The sequence below is a fragment of the Talpa occidentalis genome, unplaced genomic scaffold, assembly GCF_014898055.3.
Source record: "Talpa occidentalis isolate TD23 unplaced genomic scaffold, MPIMG_talOcc4v2.1 talOcc4.11, whole genome shotgun sequence".
In the NCBI taxonomy this organism is placed as follows: domain Eukaryota; kingdom Metazoa; phylum Chordata; class Mammalia; order Eulipotyphla; family Talpidae; genus Talpa; species Talpa occidentalis.
Window position 1 is genome coordinate 44,445,486 of NW_023601104.1, and position 26,697 is coordinate 44,472,182.

The 26,697-nt window shown below is 33.9% G+C and overlaps 1 long non-coding RNA gene and 1 pseudogene across 3 annotated transcripts in view; one reads left to right on the forward strand and one right to left on the reverse strand.

Annotated features, from left to right (window-relative positions):
* The window catches only part of LOC119238980 (uncharacterized), a 511,870-nt gene that overhangs the window by 96,965 nt on the left and 388,208 nt on the right, over window positions 1-26,697 (forward strand). The window lies entirely within an intron of this gene.
* Window positions 17,431-23,021, reverse strand: LOC119238245 (40S ribosomal protein S27-like; annotated as a pseudogene).

Below are 26,697 nucleotides of genomic sequence, written 5' to 3' on the forward strand. Positions count from 1 at the left end.
GTTAAAATTCAAGCTTTAAGTGTAATTTAGTTTCTTTTTATGACAGAAAAATCAAATTGCCTATGAGAATGTTACTAAAAGATTCTTTTACTATTATATTTTCTTTTATATTGATTATACATGATAGAGAGGGCAAACATTCTTAACTCTAGCTTTGGATGGCCAGGAGGAAAAGTGAAAGTTTGTAATTGTGTTGATTTTCCTTGAGATAAATCTTTTCTGTATTAAGCCTATAAGTATCATGACTGACATTAGCTGACCTAATGGGCTTCTGTCAGATATTAGCACATCTGTTTATATTCCTAATTGTTATATGATTCCATACTAGAACATGACTGTTTAAATATTAAAATACAAACTTATTTCCATAGCTATCTGATAATGAATAGATGTTTTATTATCCAAAGCTTTTTTCTTTTTCTTTGCTTTGCTGAAATGAACATCCAGGCAATGAGTCATTGCAAACAATAAAAATGTACTCCTTTTTCTTGTAAAATAATATTTATAACATGAAATAAGTTGGATAAAAGTAGTTTACAGATTAATGTAAGTTGATCTGTTCATCACTTTTCCTATAAGTTTTCCATCAACTTAGGAAATTTGGGTATATGTTTGACAATCTGAATGCAAGGTTGATCATTTAATTTCACATTTAAAATGTTATAAACATTTTCACCTTAAATTTTATTTGAAATATTTGTGTTCACAATTTATTCTGAAGATGTGGATATGCTTTGATTTAGTTTGTCAAGTATGTTCATTTATTACTTCTATAGTTGGAAATTCCTGGTACAAGGAAAGTAAAGATATCATCATTCATAATCACAAGTGTTAACAGTACCACAGTCAATATAATTATAAATATGAGATTTGTGGAGACCTTATTTATGAGAATTAGGTTACAAAACAAAAGATTGAAAATTCAAATATCAAAAGTTGAAGTTGGGAGTCACTTGAATTCTTTTTAACCTAGCAATAGCCAAAATATGTACCTCCAAAGAGTCAGTTAAATTTTTATTGACATTTCAGATTTTTTGGCAACGTAGGTAAATTGTTGTGGGAATTATCATGTGAAATTATAAATATTGGCTGCACTGTATCAAGGCATGAAGAATGACAATCATAATGAACATATGCAAAAATTTAAGGTATACTTTTATGCACTTGAAAAATCTAAGTTTAGAATATAAATATAATCTTTAAGTATATCTAAACAAATATATAACTATAATTTTTCTTTATTTTATCTGTACTAGCACCCTTGCTATGTATTTGACTGGATTGTAGTTCCTTGTAATTACAAGGACAGTAATTATTTCTTGGTAGATGCATGGGTGTATAACTAAGTTTCAAATTTAGTCTTTTTTGGTTTAAGTCACAGTTTAGTAAAATAGTATAAGTTTTTATAGAAGATAGAAGAAGGGAGAATGTGTGTTCAAATTTGTAAAGACAACTAATAATATATGAGAGAGTGTGTTATATTCTGTCAGTGGGTGACGGTTGTGATCAAGGAGGGAATATTGCCATACAAGGAAGGTAAAGCATTTCCATTGGAATACAAGTGATTCTTTACAAAATGTAGTGCACATGTGAATATGAACTGGATAGATAATTCAGATAGAACAGGTGATCTTGTGAGAGATTATCAGGAAACAATAACAAATGTGCTATTCTTGCACCATGTGCTCTTTAGACAAAGGTTGTCATCAGTTCTAAATCACACTATGCCACATTACTTGCAGTTCTTTCAATGTGCCATACACTTTGATTCTTTGTTGCTGTTCCATCTTTTAGTCCTGTTTCTCTTGAAAGGTCAATTATGCATATTTAAAACAGATTTAAAACTCTTAAAGTCACCCCTGATCAGTCTCACACAAAATTAATCTCAGAGCCATAATTATTTGACCATTTTAAAAATTATTTGCTTATGTGTAAGTCTTCACTTTTATTTTTTTATTTTTTTAAAGAGGCATGTATTTTATTTATTTATTTATTCATTTATTCACTCATTCATTCATTCATTTATTTATTCATTCATTTATTTATCTATTTATCTATTTGTTTGTTTATCTATTTATTTATTTATACATACAAACACTGGGTACAGTCAGAAGTGCAGGAGGGTGAGAGAATTCACCAGAGCCAGAGTGGGGAGCAGACCAGGCAGAAGGACCGAAGTACACTGCTGAGGGGAGCAGCGCTCAACCGCTGCGCCACCGGGGAGGCCCAGTCTTCACTTTTAGATTGTATTTCTCATTAGGATAGGACTATGGCATTTTCTGTCTCCAGTCCCTCTTTTGTTTTTTTTACTTTTTTAAAAGATTTGTTTATTTATGCATACAAGAACTGGGGTATAAGCCAGAGGTGCAGGGGGGTGAGAGAATTCACCTCTACTTCACAGTTTCATGACCTAATCTTAGCTGTAGTCCCCAAACCGATTTATCAGCAGCCTGCTGCTTAAACGTAATGCCCTTGCCTCCCATTCATCTTAGTTGAAATAGAATTATTAACAGAAATGATTTCTGGAGGGAAATTAAGAATGATAATTAATGTGGTGCCCCTTACAGTTACTAAATAACATGTCTATCTTTATTTGCTTGGGGTGGGAGAGGTGTAGTAACTCCATCCAAGTTAAATGAATTGATATAAAATTTGGCACAGGAAGTCTCAAGTCAGATACATTATTAAACACAAGGAAGATACTACCTTGCATTTAAGCAGCACCTGTTGAAAATTAACACCTAATAGGGTGCAATTACTTAATAGTTTTCTCCAGAGAAAAACTGCCTTATCTCTTTAATTCAATTCACTTTACCTAGAAGAATTTGATGTATATTACTCAGCTAGTGGTCCTACACAGAAGCAAAAGTATTCATTAGAAAGTGAGCACCTTGGTTGTTGAACTACTGTGTTACACAAGTGAAACTCCCCCCCCCAATATGAACTTTTTAAAAATCTTGCTTGCATTTTATTTTGTGTATTTATTATAATGAATTCTTTAGCTTCACAGATGAGCTAGGTTAAAGGACTAAATATAACCAAGCAAACTTATTTTTAAAATTAATTTTCATTTTTATATGACATAATCCATACACAGTATTTAAAAACTCAGATAGTACTCTAAGGTTTATAACAAAGGAATAGCAATCTCCATAAGGCCACTATTTCCTCCCCAGTTTGCCATCGCAGGACCTATATATTATTAGTTGTTAAATATCTTGAAATTCAACCTTGCTCCCATCCGCCCCCAATTCTCATTCCCCAGAACCAATTACTTTCAGTTCCTTTGTGAAGAATTAGAGATAACTAATAGAAAACCTTTGCAAAGGAAAAATAAGACCATTATTTACCAGGAACAAAGACAAAAAGTTAGACAGGAAAGAAAATGCAACTTCAATAAACTTGGATCAGCAATTAATATTATTTATACAGTCACAATGTTAAATCTGAATCTTGATTTACCTAAGAACTATGAATTTTATATAGTCACAATGTTAAATGTGAATCTTGATTTATGTAAGAACTATGATGACTGGAAGCATATACAAAAAGGGTGTGTGATGGTGTAAAAGTGGTAACAGAACATAAAAGTCAGTTAATAGTGGCTGAAACTAATATAGCAGTCATATAAATGTAAAACAAATTATTTAAATATCTGAAAGTACATAGAAAAAATCTAACGAATTTATTTCCTCTGCTTTTTGGAAATATTTTTCCCATTCTTTTTGTGATTACAGTATAAATCAGAATTTGTATACATAATTCATTAATGTCCAAATATATTTCAACACCTTTGTTCTCATCTCAGACAACATAAGAGCTGTAGAACATTTATTTCCGGTAAATGACTCATCATCAGACATATGTTATTGATTTTGTGTATCTTAAATCTATATTTTAACCACAGACATTTATCATTGTTTTATATAACTGTTGTTTATTTTTTACTTAGTGTGTTCTTTATTTCCAGGATCACTGTCCTTCTGCCTGTAATGTCCCTTTCAGAATTTTCGGGGATATTCTTTGGGTTGGGTGGAAGACACAGTGACATGTGAGACAATGGGAATCGTGTATGCAGAAAGAATCTTAAAATAATACCTTTTTAAATAACATAGGGAGAAGTAGAGCTTTGTAGGGTGAAATCTAATCTAATCCAGTTTCAATTTTCTTGCCTCTAAATTGAAACTTAGAATTGGACTTTTAGTGATGAACTTAATGTAGTGTGTGTGTGTGTGTATATATATATGCATGTTTATTTTTAATGATGCACACCTGAAACTTATATAACATAAGCAATGTTATTTCAATAAAAAGAGGAAAAATCAATTGAAACTATAGAACAAAATGGCCATTATCTAGCCTACAATTCCCAATTCATTACTCTGTTAATATAATCTGTCCATTAACCATTATCCATAATCAAAATGATCTGATAATTGTTTGCATATTGCTTCTTCAACAACTGTCTCTCCAAAACCATAACCACAAAATAGAAAAGAAAACAGAAGTCTTTTTCTTTTTTTGCCAGTGACTTCTGCCCTTATTCCACTTTACTACTTTTACTGTTAAAAGAAGGGTGGTCGAGAAATTAGGGTCTTATAGCTTCCATATTTTACTGGAGCACCCACGTTTGAAGTGCTCACAATAGTTTGTCCCAAGCAGTATGAGAGTGTCCTGCCAACCCAAGCAGTGTCATTCACATCATTATCTATGCTAACTCTGATGTCTGGAACTCTCCAACAAAACTTCAATAAGTATCTATATCCTAGCTTTTGCTACATTTGGAATCATAGTCCTTGGAGCTGTGCAACAAAACATCCCCTGTCTCAAGTGAGAATCTTCCTGCCTAAAGGTAAAGCCTTGCACAAATCCTTTTCTTGAGGCCAAGAAGGAAAGCTTCCAGAGGAGAAGATCTTAACGAAGAAGCAATGGTTACTATGGAAGAGAAGCCAAGGGATTTTGATTCCTGCTTGTAGTTCTGGTTCTGAGAGCTGACTTCAGGCATTCGTGAGGTACAAACTTAATTATATATAGCATGGTAATCTCTAAAAGTTATTATAGCAGCATCCACAACCATAAACACATATTACCGGTTGTATCTGTCTTTTCATTTGTTAGTTGACGTAACCCCCAAAGGGCAAAAAAATGAAACAACATACTTGCCCTCCATTTTCACTTGCTGCCTAAAAATTTTCTTTTCCTTTGTGAATGTAGAAAAGAAGTATTATTGATGCAGCTGTATAATACATGATGCAACTGAGCCTGTTTTTATTAATAAGTTCTCTGAAGGACATTCTTTAAAGGTTGGAAAAGAATTTTCCAATTGAATTCTGTTTTAAGTTTATTTTGTCTTTAAAGTTAGAATGACAGGTATTATGGGTATGTTAATGACACCCTTCTTTCTGTAGGGTGGTGATGCACTTACTTTTTTATCAGCTGTCACTGTTGCCATTTACTTTTTCTATTCCTTTCCATCCACAATGATACCTTACCTAATTCTATCATTTATCCATTCCTGAGACATCTTAAATTCCTTGTCTTTTTTATGTATTATGTTTTCTCTGCACCTCTCTGATTCTGTACTTAATCCATTTTCATATGGTCATTTAAATACAGTTAAAAATCTACCTCAAGCACTAGTGAAATAAAATCTAAAAATATATGCACAGCCATATTTTGGCTAGTACTAGTAAATAAAATGAAATAGACATACTTCATAATCTATGTATTTTGTATTTTGGGATAAGATAATATTTGTTTTGAAGATGCGAATGGTGAAGTTTTCTCTTAGCTATCTCCATTAGTTTATTTGAAATGCATCGCAGACTTAATTGTTTACAAATGTGTAGATTTCCTTTGTGGCCTTCCAACTGGTCAAAGAATATTTTTTAGTGACTTTGGTCTCAAATCCATCCTGTAACACTCTAGTTAATTGTGCAGTGAAAATAAAACTAGAATATCTTTTGAACTCAGTAGCTTTTCCCTGTTTCCTAATAATTCTCAAATTCATTTATAATATTTGAATTTTATATGATTCTTGCATTATGAAGCTTGACTTTGTTTTTCTTATTAAAATTTGTGTTGTCATATTACAGTGGTTGTGTATAATACTTATTATGCAGATATTAATACAGATATTAAAACAGATACATATTTATTTATTTATTTTAAAAGATTTATTTATTTATATAAAAACCGGGTTACAGGACAGATTCACAGGAGGGTGAGAGGATTCACCAGAGAGAGCAGGGAACACAATAGGTAGAGACAGAATACACTGCTGAGGCGAGACAGGAGAGGTCTGCCGTGCCATGTGGGCCCCTCACAGGCCGGCTAGGATCGAACCGAAGCTGCAGAAGGTGCAGACAGCTTCATAGTGCTGTGCTCAACTGCCTGCGCCATCAGGGGAGGCCCAAAACGGATACATATTTAATGACAAGTAATCTAAATTATGTTTCCATCCACATTTTAAACATTTTAAAATATGCTTTACATGAAATTTTCTTAATAAAAAAATTCAATGCACTTATAAAAAATACAAGAAAATTTCCTGTTTGATAATGTAACATATATGTTAACTTTATTCTGATAAGTTATCTGTCCCTTCTCAGTTTCCAACAACTCTCAGTTTCTCTTGAATGGTTCTTGCAGTTTTAGAGAAATTGCTTCAACACTAGACTTCAGGAGTGGAGTGTGTAGGCTAAAATAAGTATCACATTCCATACCCCTAACCTAGTTTAGGAGTAATGTGTGACTGAAGTTATTCCAATTACATTAAGTAGCAGAAACTCTGTTAGGAATATTGGGATTAAGAGGTGTGCTTTCTCATAATTGTTTTTTAAAAAGTAGTATAAAATATGTAGAATTATCTGATCTGAAGGGGTAGGTGGGCCACAATAGGGCCAGTACCACATATATTAGTTAGCTTGCATTAAACTACGATGCTTAACAATTATCTTTCAAATCTGAATTGCGTATAATAGCAGAATTATACTCGTTCACTCATTATATGTCAGCTTCAGGCCACTGTTGGTCAGTAACAACTCTGCCCTTTTTTCAGGTTTTTTTTTTTTTTTCCATTTGAGGATTTTGGTGGAAGAAGCAGTTCCGATTTGGGCCATGCAATGCTCATGTCATAAATAAAAGAACTAGTAAGTGAGCCAGAATAACTCAAGTGTTCAGAGTTTTTGTTCGGTCATGGCACACTTTCCATACATTCACCTTCCATTAGCCAAAGCAAATCATACAGCTAAGTCCAAGATTAATTCAGCAAGGTAATTAGAATTTTAATGAATAAATTCAATTTGTTTAGGTCTAGCTGGTGTAACTTTCTGGAATTTTGTACCTACCAAGAGATAATGGTTATTTTAAAAAGTAAAGTACAGTTAAATGTTATTAAAAGTTAGTTTTTAGTCTTAATTACTCAGAGAAAAATGATGTCGTTTTAAATAATGATTTGCCTTTGGTTTTAATGAGAGAAATATGCAGGAAGGAGTTCTGAAACATCCAGTGGAACTTCTCTAAATTTACCAAATGTTTCTCCAGATGTCTGTAAGTGTCAAATTAAACTTGCAAATTATTTTGCTTCATGTGGGGTTTTTAATTGAAGAATCACTCATTTTCTTCTTTCTTCAAAATTCCTGACACTTGGTAATTGATGAGATTATAGAGGAAAACTTCCTTCTAACAAAGTTATGTACTTGCCTTTTCAGTACAGGAATGCCCTTGCAGCTTCCCACCTGCATGTGTGCTGGTGAATGGCACCTATTTTAAATAGTGTTTCCATGTTCCTTTCTCAACAGGTTATGTGAATAGAAAAATTACATTTAATCATATTTTTCCTTCTAAAATTTTATACCACGCATGGTCTAAAACTCTTACATCTGACTCCAGATTTAATTTTTGGCTTATTTAAATATAACTTTCTGAAGTCAAATATCTGTCTGAAAATTAGTCCTTCCTTAAATTTTGTTATGAAAATAAATGATGGAGGTGGTAGAGATGTTTTTTTATTGCTTTATGTATTAATTTTAAGATATTTAAATATAAAGGTTTGGAAACAGGTGGAAAGGAAAAAAATTATGAAAATAGGATGTTGGGATGCAAGTAGAAATTGATTCTGCTTAATTTATGCTAATAAAGTGTTAGGTAACTCACACAAACATCATGAAAGAAAAGAATTTCCAGAATTAGGTTGGATCTCAGGAAATCTGCACAGTCAAGATCTTACTACAAAAAGTCTTTGCTTTATCTATCAACAGGCAATTGTCATAGTTTTCGCCAAGCATATGATGGTGCTAGCCTTATATTATTGCACACTATCTGTCCTGCTTCTAGATTCCACATTTTTGAATATTTGCTTTATGGCATGCCATTAGCCTTTCAATTCCTTGACAGTTGCTCCATATAACCTCTAGCTGACCAGTTATGTTCATGTCACTCCCGCAGTGTTCATTTTGTTGGGCATTAGCTACCAGTATATGAAAGTGTGTCTCGCTTGACGTGTTTTCACATCTAGAATTAGGAATGTGGTCCAATGCAGTAATGAAAACATGGAACCACAGTGGAAAAGAGGTTTAGCACTTTTAAAGGGGAATTAAAGATGTATTATATCCTATGATTTGGCAATCCCAATTCTGTTTGCGTACTCTATAAATAACTTTGCATTTGTACTTCACATGTTCACAGTAGCATCTTATCCTAATAACCCCAAACTGAAAACAACTCAAATGCTCATCAATAGTAAAATTTTAACATTTTGGTATTTCATAGGATACTATGTGATACATCTCTTAATATCAATAAACATATGCATAATACTGAGTGAAAGGAAAAAGTCAAACAGATGAATGGATAGGGGCAATAGGGTTTAAATTTTATACATTTGAAAATAGGAAAAGTCAAACTATTATCTAGGCATTCATAAATAGCAAAATATAAAACAAAAATTTTCATATAAAGCAGAATGGTGATTATCTCTAATGTGAAGAGAGAGAAATGTAATTATTAGGAACATATAGGAGTTTTTAAAACTGGTAATGTGCTCTACTTCTGTAGTTGGGTTGACTGCTTATTTCTGTAGTTGACTTACACATTTCTGATTTTTGTAACATATTTTAAAATTAAAAAGTAAAAGGCATTTAAAAACTATGGGGAAAAGTGCAATAATTATCTCTATATTCCTCTTGCCTTTTCTTTTGCTGGTTAGGGTGGTTCTTAGCAAATGTAGGACGGTTGTAAATTGGGGTAGGAAAGTAGTTTAAGTGAGAGGAGAATCTATACCTTAGAAAGTCTCAGTGGGTCCCTCATCTCAGTTGAGAAACATATAGCTAAAATCCCCAGTCTCTAACATTAATGAGCACATGTGAGAGACACAGCAAGACTGAAGTTATAATATCTAGGCAGGATTAAAATAAAAAAAGAGATATTGAGAAGAATGTATATTCTGCTGTTTGTGGGTAGAATTTCCTATTAATGTTAATTAACCTGATCCAACATGTTGGCATTGTTCAGTTCACGTACATCTTTACTAAATTTTTCTCTATACATCACTGAGAAGTGTTGAAGTCTCCAACTATAATTGAGAATTTATTTCTTCTTTTAATTCTGTAAGTTTTCGTTTGATGTATTTTGTAGTCCTATTAGGTGATACACATTTAATATTAGCATATCTTCTTGATGAATTAAGAAGATATGTTTTTTATGAATTAAGAAGATACATTATAATGCCCTCCTTTATCCCTGGTAACTTCTCTGCTTTAAAGAATATTTTGTTAGTTTGTAATATAATCATTCTAACTACTTTCAATTAATGTTTGATAGCATAGCTTTCTCTACTCTTTTATTTTACTGTGTTATTATACTTGCAGTTTTTATAGACAGATTATAGGTGGGTCTCGTTTATCTGTTCTGACAATCTCTCTTTTAATATTTAAGTCACTTATATATGATTGTTGCTATGTTTGGACTTAGGTTTGTCATGATAGACCTATTTAAAACTTGCTTTATATTACTTCTATTATTCATTCCTCTATTTTACCTTTCTTCTGGGTTATTTAAAAGTTATTTAACATTATTTTCATTTATTTTGGTGACTTTGGCAATATATCTTTTATTTTTTGAGTTGCTCTCGTGGTTATATAATACTTTTCACAATTTTCTTTGAATCAACATTTTACTACTTAAATTGTAATACAGACATCATAATACCTTATTGCCTTCCATTTATACTGTAGTTTGCTTATATGCTATGTCTTTTTCCATTACTGAAGAAATTTTTCACTGAATATAGAATTCTGGGTTGGATTCTTTTTAGAACTTTAAAAATGCCATGCCTTCATTGTTTTTGATGAGAAATCTGCATCACATGAATCATTGTTCTCTGCATAGGTAATGTACTGTTTTGTCTGACTGAAGTTTTGGATTTTTTTGCTTTTGGTCTTTATCGTACAATAATTTGATTATGATACATATGGACATGGATTTCTTTTTTTATTTTTTATTATAAAGTTTATTTTTATATTCCCCATACAATTGCAACCCCCTTATTTTGACCCCAATCCCTCCCCTCTCCGGCCCCTACCCCCCATAGAGTATCTCTGGTTCATAGTTGTTTGTTGATTTTGATTTTTACTTTCTTATAGTTATTCTTCTTCCTGGTCCCTTATTTAAGTATTCTAGATTCCTGCTATGAGTGAGACCATCTGGTATTTTTCTTTTTCTTTCTGGCTTATTTCGCTGAGCATGATCCCTTCCAGCGCCATCCATGTTGCTGCAAATTGCATGTGTTTATCTTTTTTGAATGCTGAGTAATAGTCCATGGTGTATATATGCCACATCTTCTTGATCCAGTCATCTTTTTTGGGCATTTGAGTTGTTTCCAAAGCTTAGCTATTGTAAATAGTGCTGCTATAAACATAGGGGTGCCGGTGCCCTTTGGAATTGATGTTTCTGTGTCCTTTGGGTAAATACCTAGGAGTGGAATTGCTGGATTATATGGAAGCTCTATGTTTAGTAGGTCCAGAAATCTCCACACAGCTCTCCATAGTGGTTGGACCAGTTTGCACTCCCACCAACAGTGCAGAAGAGTTCCTTTTTCTCCACAACCTCGCCAACACTTGTTGTTGCTAGTTTTTTTAATATGTGCCTTTCTCACTGGTGTAAGATGGTATCTCATGGTAGTTTTGATTTGCATTTCCCTGATTACAAGTGATGTTGAACATTTTTTCATATGCCTGTTGGCCATTTGCATTTCCTCTTCAGAGAAGTTTCTTTTTAGCTCTTCTGCCCATTTTTTGACTGGATTATTTGCTTTGTTTTTGTTGAGTCTCATCAGCTCTTTGTAGATTTTTGTGATCAGTCCTTTATCATTAGTGTTGGGTGCAAAAATGTTCTCCCAGTCAGTGGGTTTCTCTTTGTTTGGTTATTGTCTCTTTTGCTGTGCAGAAGCTCTTTAATTTGATGTAGTCCTAGCTGTTTATCCTTGCTTTCACTATCACCGCTTTGTGTGATGTGTCTGTAAGGATGTCTTTGATGTGCATATCATGTAGTGTTTTGCCTATATTTCCTTCTATGTATTTTATGGTTTCAGGTCTTATGTCTAGTTCTTTAATCCATTTTGAGTTGGTTTTTGTGTATGGTGTGAGGTAGTAGTCAAGCTTCATTCTTTTGCATGTAGCAACCCGGTTTTCCCAGCACCATTTATTGAACAAACTTTCTTTGCTCTGATGCATATTCTTTGCTCCTTTGTCAAAGATTAGTTGACCATAAATCTGTGGGTTTTTTCTGGATTTTCTATACGATTCCATTGGTCTATGTGTGTGTTCTTGTTCCAATACCATGCAGTTTTGATGGTTATGGCTTTGTAGTGTAGTTTGAAGTCTGGGAGTGTGATGCCTCCATTCCCTTCATTTTTTTTTTTCAGTAGAGCTTTGGCTATTCAGGGTTTTTGGTGATTCCATATGAATTTCATCAATAATTGTTCTATTTCTTTGAAGAATGCCATTGAGATTTTGATTGGAATAGCATTGAATCTGTATATTGCTTTTGGTAGGATGGCCATTTTAATAATGTTTATTCTTCCAATCCATGAGCAGAGGATGTCTTTCCATTTCTTTGCGTCTTCTTCTATTTCTTTTAATAGTGTTTTATAATTTTCTTTGTATAGGTCCTTTACCTCTTTTGTTAGATTTATTCCCAAGTATTAGATTTTTTTATTTTGATAATAAAAGGGATGGTTTTTTTGATTTCTTCTTCTTCAGATTTATTGTTTGTGTATAGGAAGGCTACTGACTTTTGCGTGTTGATTTTGTATCCTGCCACTTTACTGAATTGATTGATGAGTTGAATTAGTTTTTCTGTGGAGTTTTTGGGGTTCTCTATGTATATTATCATATCATCTGCAAATAGTGATAGTTTGACTTCTTTTCCTATTTGGATTCCTTGGATGTCTTTCTCTTGTCTTATTGCTCTGGCTAGGACTTCCAGTATTATATTGAAAAGCAGTGGTGAGAGTGAACATCCTTGTCTTGTTCCAGATCTTAATGGAAATGCTTTCAGCTTTTCACCATTGAGGATGATACTGGCTGTTGGCTTGTCATAGATGGCCTTTATGATGTTGAGGTATGTTCCTTGTATCCCAAGAATTTCAAGGGCTTTTATCATGAATGGGTGTTGCACTTTGTTGAAAGCTTTCTCAGCATCAATTGATATTATCATATGGTTTTATATATCTTTTTGTTGATGTGTTGGATAACATTGATTGATTTTCGGATGTTGAACCATCCTTGCGTCCCTGGAATGAATCCTAATTGGTCTTGATGAATTATCTTATGGATACATTGTTGGATTCTGATAGCTAAAATTTATTGAGGATTTTTGCATCAGTGTTCTTTAGGGAGACTGGCCTGTAGTTTTCCTTTTTTGTGTTGTCCTTATTCGGTTTTGGTATTAGTGTAATGTTGGCTTCGTAGAACATGTTTGGTATTGTCCCTTCCTTCTCAATTTTTTGGAAGAGTTTGTGAAGGATAGGCACTAATTCGTCTCTGAATGTTTGGTAGAATTGATTTGTAAATCCATCAGGTCCTGGGCTTTTGTTTTTGGGGAGGTTTTTGATTACCGTTTCAATTTTGCGGCTTGTAATTGGTCTGTTTAGGTGTTCTATTTCTTCTTTATCTAGCTTTGGGTGATTGTAGAGTTGTAGGAATTTGTCCATCTCCTCTAGATTGTTGAACTTGTTTCCATATAACTGTTCATAGTAGTTACTAATTATTCTTTTGATTTCTGCTGTGCCCGTTGTGATTTCTCCTCTTTCATTTATGATCCTGTTTATTTGTGCTTTCTCCCTTTCTTCCTTTGTGAGGCTGTCTAGGGATTTGTCTATTTTTTTTTTTTATTTTTTCGAAGAACCAGCTCTTGGTTTCATTGAGCTTTTGAATTGTTTTTTCAGTTTCAATTTCATTTAATTTTGCTTTGATTTTTATTATTTCTTTTCTTCTACTGGTTTTGAGGTTTTTTTGTTGTTCTTTTTCTAGATCTTTGAGCTTCGAGATTAGGTTGTTTCTTTGAGTTCTTTCTTGTTTCTTGATGTGAGCCTCTATTGCTATATATTTTCCTCTTATTACTGCTTTTGCTGTATCCCATACATTTAGGAAATTAGTGTCCTCCTTGTAATTCAATTCAAAGAATTTTTTAATTTCTTCTTTGATCTCCTCTTTAGTTCAGTGGTATTCCAGAAGTGTGGGTTTCAATCTCCACGAGGTAGGAGAGTTCCTTGCCTTCTTTTTATGGTTTATTTCTAGTTTGATGCCTTCATGGTCAGAAAAGATGGTTGGTATGATTTCAGTCTTGTTGTATCTGTTGATGTTTGTCTTGTTTCCCAGTATGTGATCAATCCTGGAGAATGATCCGTGTGCACTTGAGAAAAATGTGTACTAAGATTTTTTTGGGTTTAGTGTTCTATAGATGTCTGTTAAGCCCAAGTGCTCTAGATCCTTATTTAGAGCTTTAGTGTCTTTACTTATTTTTTGTCTCATTGATCTATCCATTGTTGATAGTGGTGTGTTGAAGTCTCCCACTACGTATGTGTTTTCTCTGATGTCTGTTTTCAGAGATGACAATAGTTGTCTGATATATTTTGGTGCTCCTTTGTTTGGTGAATATATGTTAATGAGTGTTATTTCTTCTTGAAGTATTGTCCCCTTGATCATGATGAAGTGACCACTGAGGTCTCTTTTTATCTTTTTGATTTTGAAATCTGTTTTATCTGATATAAGTATAGCTGTTCCTGCTTTCTTTTTTGGTCCATTTGCTTGTGGGACTGTTTTCCATCCTTTGACTTTGAGTCTATTTTTGTCTTTTGTAGATAAATGTGTTTCCTGGAGACAGCAAAAGGTTGGGTTTTGTTTCTTAATCCAGCCTGCAACTCTGTCTTTTTATTGAAGAGTTTAGTCCATTTACATTTAGAGTTAATATTGATATGTTAGCATCTGTATTTGCCATTGTGTTTGTCTTTCCTTTGATTTTATTTATTCTTTTAAATAATTTTGGGGTTTTTTTTGGCCTTCTTTCATTGTTATTCGTCCCTCTGAGGTTCTGGCTTTAGGACTCCTTGTAGTATTTTTTGGAGTGGGGGTTTAGTCGTAATGAAATTCCAGATTTTCTGTTTGTCTGGGAAGGTCCTTATTCTTTCTTCATAGAGGAAGGGAGAGCTTTGTGGGATAGAGTATTCTTCATTGGTATCTGTTTTCTTGGAGTCTGTTGACTGTGTCCCTCCACTCTCTCCTTGCCCGTAGTGTTTCTTCGGAGAATTCTGATGTCATTCTGATTGGTTTTCCTTTGAATGTTATCTGTTTCTTCCCTCTTGTCAGCTTCATTATTTTTTCCTGTCCTAGATTCTTGGGAGCTTTACTATTATGTGTCTTGCTGTATTTTTCCTTTTGTTGTGGAAGTTTGGTGTTCTTCTTTCTTCTTGTATATCAATTTTCAGCTCCTTCTTCACATTTGGGAATTCTCTTCAATTATCTCCTTGAATATTTTCTCTGTTCCTACATCTCTCTCCTCTCCTTCTAGGATTCCTATAACTCTTATATTTCCTTTCCTCATGGTGTCAGATAGTTCCCGAAGTCTTTCTTCAGTCTTTTTCCTTCGTACTTCTCTTTCCTTTTCTGTTTGGGTTCTTCTTATTTCTCTGTCTTCAAGAGTACTTATTCTTTCTTCCATTTCTTCTATTCTGCTTTCACTGCTTTCCCCAGAGTTCTTTAGTGCCTCCATTAATTCTTTGATCTCCTGCATTTCTTTTACTTCCCTCTTTAGGGACTCAATCTCATTCTTCTGATCATTGATTATTTTTCCCTTATCATTGTTTCCCTTTATGACTTCTGTCAGTTTTTTTAATCATGGCAATTTTAAATTCTCTTTCTGCAAGGCTCAGAAGTTCTTCCAAGTTACTGTCGTTGCAATCTGGGGGTTGGTTTTCTTTTTGTGGTGTGCTTTTTTCCTGAGGAGTTGCTGGGTGCCCGCTCCCGCTCTGGGCTCGGACTACAGGCGAGAAGGGGCCTTGTGTGGACGAACTTCCCAGCTCACCTCTGGCTCCTCAGGGACCCTTCTGCCAGTTTTAAGCAGTCTTTACTGAAGAAATGTCCCTGTTCTAAAATGGTGATGTGGGACGCACTCCCTGCACGCCTTGTCTGCTGGACATGGATTTCTTATGTTTATCCTATTTTAATCTCACTTCTTGAATTGATAGAGATCATAATTTGAGATTATTGTGACTGTTTTTGCTTCAGATTTTTTTTAGCTTGCAGTTTTTCTTCTTTCATTAACTTATGACAGAATGTTAAACTTTATATTTTATTATCCCATGATCTCTGTGGAACAGCTCATTTTTAAAAACAATTTTTATGTACTGTGCACATTGGATAATTTCTGTTGATCTGGCTTCAAGTGTATTGACTCCTCTGTTCTCTATTCTGCCATTGAGTCTGTACAGAGGTGTTTTTTATGTGATTATATTTTTTGATTACAAGTTTCCATTTGGTTCTTCTTCATATCTTCTATTTATTTATTGAGATTTTCTGTTTTAAAATTTGTTTTAAAAGTGTACAAGATGGCAAATTCAAAATTTTTATTTTGGCTGCTTTAAAGTCCTTGTTAGATTGTGCCAACATCTGTGTCATGTTGGTGTTGGCATCTGTTGTTTGTCTTTTCCCATGTGAGATGAGGTTTTCCTGGTTCTTCATATGCCAATTAGTTTTGGATTGTATCCTAGACATTTTGATTTTGATATTATAAGGCTTTTTAGCTTGTTTAATCCTACTGAGAGTATATACATTAATATGTTCTAGCAGATAAGCAACCTGTTTATATTCAGGCCACAAGTTCTATCTAATTTCTATCTAATATGGGTTGTATTTCTATTATCAGTTTAGTGTTTTAGACTTTTGTATTGCTTTATGGATTTATGCCACTCGTTGTTCAGCTTTGAATGTGGGTGGTGGTCTAGTCATTAATTCAGTTATTGAAGTCTTTGGTATCCACACCTATGCAGCTGGGAATGAGCTCTGAAGTACTTAAACAGCTTTTGGGGGTTGTTTCTGTGACTACTTTGTTCTCTGTCATCACCCTGGTACTTTACAATTCCCTGGGACTTTCCTTTTTATTGCATAGGCATAAACTTTGTATTCCAGGTATTCTGCTCTATGGCATACTTCCATTTTTGAGTCTGAATCCAGTATCAAATGATTTGAGGACACAGGGAGGAAAAAAAAAAGTATTAGGGGTTGATCCCACCACCTTGGAACTACAACTCCACTAAACTAAGAGGAAGGTTACCCTCCCTCAGGATTTTGACTCTTTTGGGTTCCTGTGGCTACCACTGTTACCCCTGCCACAAGTTTATTGGGGGCTTGCTCATGAAAGAAAAGAGAAAACGAGAATTTCTGCATTATCTCTGAGTCAGAATTCTAAGGTCTTTCCTGAAGTTCTGCCTGTTTCATGGTTTTAAATTCTGGGGATCTGACTGAAATAAATTCTAGCCAAAGGAGATCAGGAGGAAAAAAAAGTGGAAATTATACCACTGATATGGTGACACTTTTACTTCTGGTGATATCTGACCTACCTGTTCTACTCACTCTTTGGAGTTTTCAAATACCTACTTATGATTTCTGTCCAGGTTTATAGTTGCATTCAGTGAGAAAGATTCCATCTTATCTGGAACTCCAAAAGAATAAGTTGATACTGTGTAATTAAAAATAGTGCTTTAAAAATATAGAACTTCTTAGAGTTATTGATGCTACCAGAGAGAAGGAAATTTAAGATGTAGTGTAACTCAAAATATAATTCAAACCTCATTTCATCCAAACAATATCCAAATAAAAATTCAAAATATGCTTTTTGGGACGGTTTTTCCATTCATCTTGATTCATGGCACTTTTAGTGCTGCTTTCTTCTGGAGAAGCATCCTTCTGTTAAGACCTTGCTTTTCTTCCTACAATATCGCAGAAGACATTGGTGCAGCCAACACAAAAAACTACCATCTGTGCATGGCTAAAGATGGTGATTTTACAGCATCCTGGGCATTTCATATCTATGAGGTAGGAATTAAGACTCTGCACCAGGTGCTTCTTCTGTTTTCTCCTCTTCTGGAGAAGGATGGTGGAGATCCTTTGCAAGCTGTAAAGGAAGTGTGTGGACAAAGGGGCAAGATCTCTGTTAAGATCTGGAGGAAATACCTCACAGGCATATTCTCCCCAGAAGTTGTTACTGCCAGAAAGGTTGGTGTGTCTACTTTGATCAAGTATTCACAGGATCATTTTGGGTAAAAGGGGAACAAAATATGCTCGAATAAGACCCTTCTTAACATCAACAAAATTATTTAATTATAGTGAGGAAGAGTGCAACTATTTTTTAATTTTGAGGCCTGAAAGTGGTGAGTATGGAGATACTTCACTAGGTCCTAGAATCAGGATACTCCAAAAAAGCAGAATCAGTAGTATGTATGTATTAGATCTCTCCTGCTTCGCCTGTTGCTCCCCTCAGCAGTGTGTTTCAGTCCATCTGTCTGTTCTATTCCCCACTCTGTCTCTGGTGAATCTTCTCTCCACCCACATCTCTGGCCTATACCCCACCCAGCTCTTGTATGCATAAATAAATAAATCTTTAAAAATTAAAAAAAATAAATAAAAGAAATAAATATTTGAAGGTTGTCTTTTGACAGTATTTTCCCTTATTGATTCTGAGAACAGAAATGGTATCAATTAGAGAACCAAAAGTGTGAACATAGTTTCTTAAGAAGCTCCCAATTCCTGGACATCTGAACAAAAACTAGATAATGTACACATTCTGTAGTGTATCCTTTACTTATGTATTTAATTAGGCATTTTCTAATATTTAAAAACTTTATAATCTAGGATTTTGAAATGATGATTATAGGATTTTTAAACATATTTTTAAAACAGTTAAACCTGTAAGAAATTTAAACCCACATATTTTACAGAAATCTAAGGATGCATATAATAAAATTATAATTAGATTTCTACAAAACGATGGGTTGAAAAAATGTGTTTATGACATTTAAAAATACTGAATAAAATGCACTTGGAATTAGGTTCAAAGTTGCTTTAATTTATATTCATATCTATTAGAATGAACACTATTGTTTGAAGAATAAGTTTTTTACACATGGGGATTCTCCTTTTAATCATTTTATGTAGGATAGTTTAGGTAACAAACTAGGTGCTCAAAAAGTAGGGACCTTACTATTAGTAAAAGGAATAGGTTGACCAAGGTGGGGGATAGATTTGGTGAAAAAGAGGTTATGGTAGAAAGGCCAAGATTAGAAATCTAGGCACATTCATGGTATCAGAGAAAGAAATTATAGCAAAATATGAAAATTCAGGCATTAGTATTAATAAAAAAAAAAATTGAACCAGATAAATTCAGTCTGTGATGGAAAATGAAGGCAGATTGTGGTAATAACCAAAAATCTAATTTAAGTTCCAATGGATAGTGTCGACATAGTAGGAAGGACTATGTTGTAACTTTGTTGATCTAGAAACAAATATAGCTCTCCACTGCAAAAGACATTGAAATTGAGGGTTCTGAAATTCAATTTCTGAATGTCCAAAGTAAGGTCTAAGGCACTTGGCAGCCAGGGAATCTGCTTTTTAAATAAGATATTTCAGCACTCAGTTGAATACTAAATACTCACCTAGCACTTCTTATACTGGGTTTACTCTAAAAAGACAGAGATGGGGAACTGAATATTCAGGAGCAGGTTGTAATTATATTTTAGAGTTAGGAGGCTACTGAGGTGGGGAATTGAGCAAAGTATTTATACCATCATTTTAAGAATGAGGATTGTGATATTGAATATTAGTGGTAGAATTGGCAATAGTGGATCTTGGCTTTTGTTTGTTAGCTTGCAACGTGCAACATGTTATAGAGTACTGATTATAGGCTTCTTAATCTGTTTAAAAATTGTAGATATAGTCTTCAAATAAGAGTCTTCCTTTAGTTTTATCCAGTTTAGTTTTCACAGAGTACCAGCAAAATTTTTATTGCTTCAATGATAATTGAGATCATTCCAATTAAATTCTGAAAAAGTAGAACAATTTAGTTGTCAGGAGAAAATAAGAAAGCATTTATATCCTCTCCCTAATCCTAATGAAATAATGCTTTAATTAGAAGAGAGAATAGATCAATGAGAATTGTTCATGAAGAAACTACATTATAGAGTCAAAATATCTTAAAAATATACTTGACTACTTATAGTAATTAATGATTTATGGTACATCTTTATTGAAGAATATATCCAAAGTGTAGTCATTTAAATTGAGGTAGCAGTTAACTATTGCAGTAGAAAACAATAAAAACACTAAAAATAGATGTAACAAAATGACTAAATATTCTGAGAGAAAAATTTTAGAAATAAAACTCACACATGAATTCTAGCTAATACTGCTTTTTAGAAAAACTGTGACTTCTTGATACTCTTGTTGGGCCAGTAGAATTAGAATCAGTTGGAAGCTTATTAAAGAATCTGGATTCTACTGTGACTTAATCAGAGTCTGTATTTTAATGATGTTCTTAGGTGTATACAAATTTAAGAAATACTGTTGTGAACAATTTATACTCTTATGAGGTACAGCTCAATTTCTGTCATCTTGGAGAAGCTCTTGCCATTCCTATTCATAGCTGGTCATTGTCCTCTTTGGGAGCTTCTAGATAGAAAATTAACACTACTGCTTTATTGACTTCTTTATTTCCATTTCTAATGCCCATGCCCAGTGTATAGTAGAGTCCACTACATGATTTTTGAAGTAATGAAAAAATAATGAGCATTTTTTGTGGTGTCCACAGCCTCTGTTACATTTCTAGCACCTTCAGAAAGCTGTGGACTTTCCTGTAGAAAGTAGCACAGAGCTGATAGTGAACACTTAACTATTATGAGAAAGTGGTGAAGTATTGGAGTGGAGAAGGTATAGTTATAGTTATAGAAGATATAGTTATAGTTATAGAAGATATAGTTCCCATGCACATATCTGACTAGAAAGAGTTGGTGGCTGCTTTGTGCTATCACATATCAAGCACAGATGATACGATGGCCATGTGTTCACCTTTACTTTTCTTTGTTGTCACAACTGCATCTTGAGAACTCTGTTGCTAATCTCTGGCATTTAATCCTGAGAGTTTTCTTTGCCAGGTTTATCATTCAAAATCAATCCTAATCTTCTTACTGTTGATGTGCCAATATTGTCTTTGCCTTCATGAAAAATATTAAAAAAATTCTGCATAAAAGAAAAAAGAACAGAAGTTTTAGTAATAATGTGTATTTCCTATGTACATGGCAGAGACCCAGTATGACTGAGTAACTCATGCAAGTGGCTTCAGAACCATCTTAAATAGCTTAGCTAAAATGGGACTTTGGAGAGCAGGGACAAAGTGTTTAGTTAGGGAGTTTAGTAAAGAAGATACAGAAACAAAAGATGTACAGATTAAATTCTGCCTTCTCAGTGAAAAGAGGAGGAGATGCCTTTGAAGGAGTTTCTCCTTCATATATATTACTGAAGAAAAAAAGTCTTTAAGGGATAGGGAGGCAGGCTTTCGAAATTTTTAACTTCACGTGCTTGAACATTTCATCATGTCCAGGGTCCCTTCTATGAAACAATTTAGTTGTCTACTTTTCTTTTATTGATCTAGTATTGGTTTAACATACTGTGTATGTTTCAGATGTACAGCTTCATACTTCAAAAACTGTATACGACACATGATGCCCACTACCACTATGTGTTTTACTGTCCATCACCAACCAATTGACCCCCTCTACCTGTTCCACTCTTTCCCCTTTCCCCCTCTAATGACCACCATTCTGTTGTCAGAACCCAAGATTTGTTTTTGTTTTGTATGTTGGTTGCTTTGTTTATTTTACTCTACATATGAGAGAACCATAAGGTGTTTGTCTTTCTCCTTCTGACATTTCATTTACTATAAGCCCCTCAAGGTCCATTCATGTTGTCACAAATGGCAATTCTTGACAGAATGATCTTTGAAAATATATTTGATTATTTATGTACTTGTTAAAAATCTCTGATATCTTAGCAGTCAAAAAAGATAAACTCATGCAATTTGCAGCAACATGGATGGAGCTGCAAGGGATCATGCTCAGTGAAATAAGCCAGAAAGAAAAAGAAAAATACCGGATGGTCTCACTCATAGCAGAAATTTAGAAAACCTAAATAAGGGACCAGGAAAAAGACTAATTATAATAAAGAAAAAATCAAAATCAACAAGCAACTATAAACCAGAGACATACTACAGGGATGGGAGGGGAGGAGAGTAGGGATTAGGGTCAAAATAAAGGGGGTGGAAATTGTATGGAGAATATAACCAAAATGAAAATGCATACATTGTGCAAAAATGAAAAAAAATGTAAGAATTATGTAGAATAAAATATAAAAATATTAAAAAGGGAATATTTTTAAACCAAAAATAAAAAATCTCTGATATCTTAAAATTTAAGCTCTTCTGTCCAATGTAACTGGTCTTTCAGTATCTTGCCCTTTTATCATATCTCCATTCTCATCTTTCTCTATAGTACTTTTACACCAGTACAAATGTGCCAAGTTGTTGATTTTGCATGTTTGTTCATTACTGTGTACTCAGTCTAGAGTGTCTCTCTGTTCTTTCTGTGCCTGGGTAACTCCTATGTGATTGCTGAGGACTCGGGGCAACTGTCACTGCTTTTGAGAAATCTTTATTTTCATCCCTTCCTACAGTCCAGTAGGAAGTGCTGTTGTGGGCTGCTGGGACACCTTGTACACTACAACATACATTTCTGTGTATTTATTTGTTTACTTGCTTTTTAAAAATATTTTGTTTATTTATTGTTGCACAGGAGAACTGGGGTGGTGGGCCAGAGGTGCAGGGGCGAGAGAATTTACCAGAGACAGTATGGGAAGCAGAACTGGTGGATTTATTGAAGTACACTGCTAAGGGGAGCAGAGGTTGAGACAGGAAAGGTCTGCTGTGCCATGTGGTTTAGCGCCCTGTCTGGGGATCCAACTCAGGCCTTATGCGTGATAATGCTGAGACCTAACCCCTAGGCTACCAGGCAGGCCCTATTTGTTTACTTGTTAAATTTTACATCTTTTTCAGAAAAAATACTGGATGGTCTCAGTCATAGCAGGAATTTAGAAAACCTAAATAAGGGACCAGGAAAAAGACTAATCAATACAAAGTAAAAATCAAAATCAACAAGCAACTATAAACCAGAGATATGGTGGGGGGGGCAGGGAGAGGAAGGATTAGGGTCAAAATAAGGGGGGGGGTGCAATTGTATGGGGAATATAACCAAAATAAAAATGCATACATTGTACAAAAATGAAAAATGATGTAAGAATTATGTAAAATAAAATATTAAAAAAATTTACATCTTTTTCATTAGAGAACAGGGTTTATGCTTTTCAAGTTCTGTGCCTTCAATAAGTCCTTAGGACTTGGAGCATATCATATAAGGTAGGCATGGTACATAGAAGACTATGGAACAGTTATTTCAATCAGTGTCTCAAACAGAGGATGGCTCATTACCCTCTAATGTGAAAGTATGACTGGTTTATTATTATTATGTGATTATAGAGGATTGTCATAGTTAAGATTGATTTTTCAGTATACTAGTTTATTATGAAAACCATTGGAACTTGTTTTATATGTATACTACTTCTTAAACTGCCCCCAAATTTACCATGTACTATTTAGTAACCTACAGAAGTTCTCAATTGTTAGATGACTTTTCAGCTTCTGTCATTACTGTCTACACATCATTTAACCAAACCTCTCTTATCTCATACCCTATCATGAGCTTCTGATCCAGAAACACAATTTATTTGGATGTGTTTTATCACATAGAATTGAGTTTAGCAATATTTAACTAAAATTCAAATTAATAGTATCTCATAATAGTTAAAATGATGAAAGTGTATTTCTTTCCATGTTAAGGACTTCATTTTTGTACAGCTAGAGAGAGAGATGGTGGTTCCAGAAAATCACCTGACTCTCTCCAATTCATGACTTTCTCAACCTTTGGTGTGGCTCTCAGTACTTGTGAGAGTGTACGTGCCACAGACACTTTCTAGACATCAGGGTGGAGGCAGAACACAAGAAGGGCATAGATCTTTCCTTAAGGAAATCTTTCTGAAAGATACATAGTACACTTTTTGTATCTCATTGTCTAATTTTTGTTGCATTTCATGTAGTGAAATGGTCCACTTGATAAAAATCCTACTAATTATGTGGCTTGAGGAAGTAACTATATCTTTTTAAAATCTATCTTCATTTCTAAAATGTGATAAAAATGCCCATTTCAAATTAAGTATTCATTCGAAGTTCTAGTATAGTAGCAGGCACTTGACAGGCTATCAAATAATAGTTGTTGCTGTTATTATAGAAAAGCTAAAGAGATTAAGCTATATGGTAGCTCCTCCAAAGCCCCAGAGCTATTAATGGTTATAATAGTATTCAAGTCTGGATCCACCAGACTCTGTTCTCGCAAGCATAGGGAAATACAGCAGGGACTAGAACCAAGAGCACTTATTTTCCAGTTCAACCCTCTATGACCTGAATTCTGATATCCTTTTGGTCTGAGTCTTTAGGACCACTGAAGATAGCATTAGAACAGAAAGATCAGGTTTCTTTGGTGTGATTTATCCAAATACTTGCCATGCTTTCCGCTTCTTTTCATGGAGACTTGGCTGACATCAACAGCATTAATTGAGTGTGTAATTCTGGAACCATCTAAGAAAGCTAAAATCATTTAAAATTAGTTGGGGTTTAGTAACTAGGTTGAACTTTGCCTTTGTCAAGCAGTTTCCAGCTGACTCACTGCAGCTGCAACAATTGACATAATTTTGTGCCTTTCATGCAAAGACTGATTTGGCAGGCAGCACTCCCAGCGGAGTGGGTTTCAGAGTCTCAATGAATCTCAGGGTTGGAATGGACTTTAAAGGTCATGAAATCCAAACCTGAATGTAATGATTGAATTGGATTACATCAACCCCCACCAAGTGGTTTTCTAACCTACAGTTGGAATGAGCCCAGTGACAAAAAATAGTGAGGATTTCCACATGGACTGAGTTGCATAATCCATTCTATATTTGACTAGCCTTGACTTGCTTATATTCATCTGAAGCTTGTACTCTTTACCTTCCAACTACCAGTACTAGTTCTACTCCCTAGAACAAATATAGTCCTTTTTGGAACCTTAAAACTTTTCAAATATTTGAGGACAATAAACTTACCTCTACTTTAGACTTTTTTCATTGCTAAATACCTTTGATTTCTTTAACTTTTTCCTCATTCAACATATCTTTCATTCAGTCTTGAGCTCTTCTATATAGTTTTGGTTTGACTAGATTTTTAAAGTGTTTCTCTGTAATTCCAGGAGTGAATGTAATTCTGAAGTCATAGGCTGAGGGGGTTGTCATATCAATCTGTCCTGGTAAAATTAGAAGGGAACTGCTTGAAAAATTATGCTGGACCTTTTACAACTAAACCAATGTGCCATATTACTGTCATATTATGAAAAGTTCAAAGGCATGGCAAAGTCATAATACTCTTTAAACACAAAGCAGAGTCAGTTAGATTACTTAATATAATAGCTTAGATTCTGTCAGCTTTATTTTATTTGTATGGATTCCTTATTGTAGTGTTGAGTGATAGCATTGAGAAAAAAAGGATAGATGAATGAATGACTAGATGAACAACTGCTTAGGAAGAAATTATGTTTGTCCTTTAACACAGAGTTTTATAACAAAACCAAAAAATTCATTATTTCTGAGTCTAACAAAGTACTTAGCAACATCTGTATATATTTAAAACAGTAGTTCCAAGTCATCAGTGATATACAAATGCTTTGGTAATTTCAGAAATCTTGCTCTGCTCTTGAAGAAAGAGCACTTAACTGGATTAAGACTTGCTAATGTCTCATGCCTATGACTGTTATTTGAAAATAAAATCACTCACCATCTCTGTTTATGAAATTCAAGTGAAAATGAGAGTCCCTTCATTATATAACAAATGTGTAGTGAGGATAAAATGATTTTTTTTTACTCAGCTAGTATTTATGGAATGGTTTTCATATTTTATTCAATGTTCCGAATACTGAAGATTCAATGGGGAAAAATTTAGCCAAGGCCTATATTCTACGTAACTTATGATAAAACTTTAAATCAGGTAGTTTTATTAGCCTTCCAGTGTTAGGTAATTTAAAATGGTTTTTGAGTCCTTAAATTTTTTTCTGTCTTATTCATGTTGTAATTTCTTTCTGGTACACATTTTAAAAAATTCCCTAGTTTTAAATTATACTGTATTCCCAATTAAAAATAAATCACATAAGGGTTTTTCTTTCCTGCAAAGGAGAGAAAAACAACTATATGAAATTTTTATTTTTACTCTAGAGGTAGATTTCTTTTAACCTGTTTTTTAGTCATTTTTAGTGCTTAACTGATATGAATTGCTGAAAATAGTGCATCTTCCTCATATCACTTCAAGAAGATAGGCTAACATGCTTCAGCTATATCATTTTAAAGAAAGGTAGGGCAACATTGATTCATCTTGTGGGTCTCAGGCTACTATTGTAAAGTTGACTTTTTTTGTTTTCTTAAAATCCTGGATAATTCTTACTACAGATGAAACACATTAAGTTATTTTCTTCTCACAGATTTCCTGGCAAGTATAACACACAGTCTTTAGCTTATGGGATTTTGTGTGTTTTCCTTGTAAAAATGGAATTTTGTGTTTACAAATAAAACTTCATTTTTCATTTTTATTGAATCTTTTTTATATTTTAATGATTTTGAGAGTTTTAATAGCATATAACTTCCTAGAACTTGTCTATGTTCTGAAAAATCATTCACTGGTAGAGAAATTCTGGAATGAAAATTTGAATCAGCTTAAAGTGTGTCTTAATTCTTAGCTATTTAACACAAATAAAAGAACATTATTGTTGCTTTAATATTGTAGCTGGTAGAATTTTAATAGATTAGTTTCTATGTTTCCCCAGAAATTTTTGCTACCCCAAACTATTCTCTCCCTTGTTCCACATGAGGTTATGAGATATTCACTGTCCCAAAGTAAGTAATTACAGATTTTGATGATCTCTTTAGATATAACGGTAACAAAATGGTACTTTTGACCTGCAAATGC